The sequence below is a fragment of the Nerophis lumbriciformis genome, linkage group LG21 (genome assembly GCF_033978685.3).
Source record: "Nerophis lumbriciformis linkage group LG21, RoL_Nlum_v2.1, whole genome shotgun sequence".
Lineage (NCBI taxonomy): Eukaryota > Metazoa > Chordata > Actinopteri > Syngnathiformes > Syngnathidae > Nerophis > Nerophis lumbriciformis.
In genome coordinates this window covers 15,884,863-15,890,334 of record NC_084568.2, presented here as the reverse complement: position 1 = coordinate 15,890,334, position 5,472 = coordinate 15,884,863, and positions in this window count along the sequence as shown.

Sequence of the window (5,472 nt, the reverse complement as noted above, 5' to 3'; positions counted from 1 at the left end):
ATTGCCCAATTTTTTTTGTTGTTCTTGTAAAATAGTGACATTTTTTTAATAAAATTATAACTTTTGTCATAATTTTGCCAGGTAAAATTCAGATTATTATTAGAATGTTTCCAAAATTTTTAAAGTTTTTTATAAAATTGTGACTTTTGTCAAGTAAAATTACGACTCTTTTCATAAAATTGCCAAAATTTTAAGCTTTTCTTGTAAAATTGCGGCTGTTATTGAGTAAAATTCTAACTTTTATCATAATATTGCACAAATGTTCCGTTTTTCTTGTAAAATTTTGAATTGCGTTGAGTAAAATTACAACTTTTATCATAATACTGCCAACATTCTAAGTTTTTCTTGTGAAATTCCAACAAATTTTTCACAACAAGCTTTTTTATATTTGCATAGTTTGTATATAATATTAATGTTGTAAATACAAATCTATATATATCTAGAAAAGGTGGTCCTAAAGAGGTAGGCCTTTTTCGGAGGTCTCAAGAAGGTGTCAAATACAAGAATGCGTGTCTGTGTGTGTGTGTGTGTATTCTTGTATTTCTACCCTTTTTGAGACATCAACAAGGAAAAGTACCTTCCATATGAGGACCGGTGAACAAGTTAGGACATAAATCATGGTCCCAATACAGAAAACCATTACATCTAATAGAGAGCCAAATACTAGAGTCCGTGAACATTGCTCCAGAGTCAGGATTTTTGGTTGATTTAATGTGCATACAAAGGTAAACACTGACAGGTGCAAAGGCAGCAATATATGATAAAACAAGACGGCAGCTAAAGAAGGACTTCCCTATTCATCCCCGTAAAAACCCGCCAGGTGAACAGCTGATTTTACGACTTCCGGTGCTGACGTAAGACAACCCGCGTCCCATATGTGACCATAGGATGAACAAATACACTACAGTACTAAGACTATAGTGGCCATTAACAGTTAGCTTCTACAGCTGGGTTGCCCAAAGTGCGGCACAGGGGCCATCTGCTGTCCATGACTCGTTTGTCATCGGCCTTAAGCACATTACAAAAAAAAAATAAAAAATTGAGATCTCATTAGCACCCCTGGTGGTGAAATCTATTAAAATTAGAGTGGTCCCAAAAAGGAAGGATTTTTCAAATTGACTGTGTGTCGGTTTTAGAAGTGCTCCCCCTCTGGTCAACATATGAAATAACAAGTGTGTGTAAGAAATTGAAATGCGCCCCCCTTTGGCCAAAATTAATTAAAAAACATACTGTAATAACTTGAAGTAAATAATGAAGATTAAAAACCAATCACAAACAAAAAATTCAAAACAATTTTTTTTTAACTAAAAGCAGTCTTTTTCCTCACAATGTGTCGACTTTTTTCATAGAAAATTGGGAACTATTTCTCATATTCTTTCTGTTTTCTGTAGTATTGCAATATTATCACTTTTTTATGTAAAATTATTACTTTTTAATGCAAAATAGTGACATTTGTCATATAAAATTCTGACTTATCGCAATATCGCCCAATTTTTTTGTTGTTCTTGTAAAATAGTGAAATTTGTTGAGTCCAATTATAACTTTTGTCAGAATGTTGCCGAGTAAAATTCAGATTATTATTATAACATTGCCAACATTTGAAAGTTTTCTTATAAAATTGTGACTTTTGTCGAGTAAAATTCAGATTATTATTATAATATTGCCAACATTTGAAAGTTTTCTTATAAAATTGTGACTTTTGACGAGTAAAATCTCTTTTCATAAAATTGCCGAAATGTTAAGCTTTTCTTGTAAAATTGCGACGGTTATGGAGTTAAATTCCAATTTATATCATAATCTTGCACAAATGTTCAGTTTTTCTTGTAAAAATGTTGACTTTTATTATAATACTGCCAAAATTCTAAGTTTTTCTTGTGAAATTGTGACCTTTTTCTTGTGAAATTCCAACTCATTTTTCACGACAAGCTTTTTTATATTTACATAGCATGTATATATTATCAATGTTGTAAATGAAAATCTTTATTAATCTAGAAAGGGTGGTCCTAAAGAGGTAGGCATTTTTCGGAGGTCTCTAGAAGGTAACACATACAAGAATGTGTGTGTGTGTGTGTGTGTGTGTGTGTGTGTGTGTGTGTGTGTGTGTGTGTGTGTGTGTGTGTGTGTGTAATTGCGCAACACAAACGTGTGAAAGTGTCACACGTCTCCTCCCGCCAAAAGGTCACTCGCACCTTTCTCGACACCTTCCGGCTGCTTCCGTCCCTGGCACGAACCAACACAAGCCGTGCTAACAGTGCCCCCTGGCGGAGGCTGACGAAACAACCGGCTGTACTTTTGTTTGCGTTTACTCATTTAATTAGGTACACACACGCTAATATAATAACCTTCGTTCGTGATAATCATGAAAAACCCACGGATTATTTTGATCAGCATGACGTCATACAACAATGTCAATCAATACAAATATTGACAAAACTACTTTATTTTTATGACCCCAAAAGACAAAAATATTTGTGTCTATGTTACATTTTGTCATGTGCTGATGAAAATAGTTTCCCGTGTAAATAAAGGTTAAAAAATAAAATAAAAACAACTTTTAAAAAAACACCAACATTTGTAAATCTAATATCAACAACAACTTATGAAACTTTTTCACATACCGCTAAAAATATGAATGTTTATTGATCCACTACATAATATTTTAAGGGTCATATTATGATTACCTTCAAAACACTTCCTTGTGTTGTACATAACATGAACTGGCTGGTCACAATGTTGCATAGATGATGTTTTACAGACCATCTTTCCGTTTTGTGGTTGGTCTTATTTACGTGCCTCCACTTCGACAGCTTCTCCTGAATTGTTATCTCTGAATTATTCAAGTATACTTATCGCTACATTCTTTGTATGAAATATTTCAGAAGTATTTAATTATTGTTTTCTTTAAACGGATTATAGTTTATAATATTAAAGTACTTAAGTACATTTATTATTACACGTGTTTTCTTTTACATAATAAAATGTCATCATTTTTTATCAAAGTACTGACATATTCAGGTATATTTATCATTACATTTATGATAATACATAATATTGAAATGTTTGATTTCATATTTATCAATACATTTATTAAATATTTAAATCTGCAAGCATATTTATCACTACATTTTTATATTAAACAATAAAGAAGTATTTAATAATTTTCATTACATGTATTAAAGTATATAATATTATAGTATGTAAGTATATTTAATATTACATTTAATTTGACAAAATATTGAAGTACTTTGGTTTGTCATCATGTTTATCATATTACCGAAATATTCAGGTATATTTATCATTGCATTTATGATATTACGTAAATATAAAATCAAATATTTCAATATTATGTAATATAAATGTAATGATAAATATACCTGAATATTTCCGTAATATGATAAACATGATGACAAACCAAAGTACGTCAATATTTTGTCAAATTAGATGTAATATTACATATACTTAAATACTACAATATTATATACTTTAATACATCCATCCATCCATCCATCCATCTTCTTCCGCTTATCCGAGGTCGGGTCGCGGGGGCAGCAGCCTAAGCAGGGAAGCCCAGACTTCCCACTCCCCAGCCACTTCGTCCAGCTCTTCCTGTGGGACCCCGAGGCGTTCCCAGGCCAGCCGGGAGACATAGTCTTCCCAATGAAAATGATTATTAAATACTTCTTTATTGTTTAATATAAATATGTAGTGATAAATATGCTTGCAGATTTAAATTATATTTAATAAATGTATTGATACATATAAAATCAAATATTTATCATCAATACATTTTCTAAATATTATTGAAATCTTCAAGTATATTTATCGCTACATTTTTATATTAAAGAAGTATTTAATAATAATTTTCATTAAATGTATTAAAGTATATTATATCATAGTATTTAAGTATATTTATTATTACATTTAATTTGACATAATATTTAAGTACTTCGGTTTGTCATCATATTTATCATATTACTGAAATATTTAGGTATATTTATCATTACATTTATGATATTACATAATATTGAAATGTTTGATTTTATATCTACCAATACATTTATTAAATATTATTGAAATCTGCAAGTATATTTATCGCTACATTTTGATATCAAACAAGAAGTATTTAATAATAATTTTCATAAAATGTATTAAAGTATATAACATTAAAGTGTTTAAGTATATTTATTATTACATGTATTTCTTACATAATATTGCAATACTTCAGTATATTATATTACATAAAATAAAAATATATATACAGTATGTATAAATATATAGGTATATTTATCATTACATTTATTATATAACATGATATTGACATTTTTTAATATATTCGTCATTACATTTGTTAAACAAAATCGAACATTTTAAGCATATCTATCGTTGTATTCATTATAGTATTTAATAACTTTTTATTGATACGCATCATTAAATTTGTAATAGTGCGAAGTAAAAAAGTATTCAAGGTTATTTACCGCCATGCTAGACCCTAAAATCCACATTCCTTTGCCATGTGACCAGTGAGCATGCTCAATAACCACTTCATAGTTCATGTTTTTATATGACATCATGTTGGCTAGACACCTGGACGACTCCCAGGTGAGGTGTTCCAGGCAGGCCCAGCCGGAAGGAGGTCCTAAGTAGACCAGTAGGACACATCGGAGGGTTTATGTTTCACGGCTGGCCTGGGAACTCATCCATGTTTCTCCTTTAGAACTGGAAGAGGTGGTCTGAGACCAACTAGTCTGGGCTTCCCCACCAAGACCCGGACCCGGTGGGAGAAAACCGATGGATGATCGGATGGATCCGGGTTTATCGTCCTGCTATGCATAGGCTTTTTAGAAACCGCGAAATGGAAAGAGATTACTTTAACGTGAAGATGTAAGGACTTGCTCATTTGACATCCTCATGCAGCGGGTGTGGGATCGAATCCGGACACTGCAGTGACACACCCCTCCTAAATAAAAATGGGGGCTCCGTCAGGACGGCTTCAAGTGAAATCCTCGCGGTTCAAAACACGGATAACAACGTCGTCCTCATGTCGGACACTGGGGACAACAATGCATTCTGGGAAATAATTAGTCAGTTTGGTGCACACCAAACGTAGGACGTTGAAGAAAAATGTGAGGACTGGAGCTGAGGTTTTCTGGAAAAACTGTGAGTGGCCGTCTTTTCTTTAGCAGCTGACACAAACACTCCTTACTTGTTGCTATTTTAAAGCCACTCACCTGTTGACCTGACAGCAGAGTGTCAGTGGGGGGGATATATACGTGGGGGCGGGGGCCACATGTCACCTGCAGGTGCACACTCTGAGCGGGGGTCCATGTTGAGGTTGAACTCCAGACGACACAACACTTTGAAGACCTTTGCTGGTACCGCACTTTTGGCTCTCCGCCTGGTTCTGACCTGCCGGGTGCTGCCGGGACACTCGGATCCGTGGCCGCCTGCCCACTCATTCAGCTCCTGTTGGGT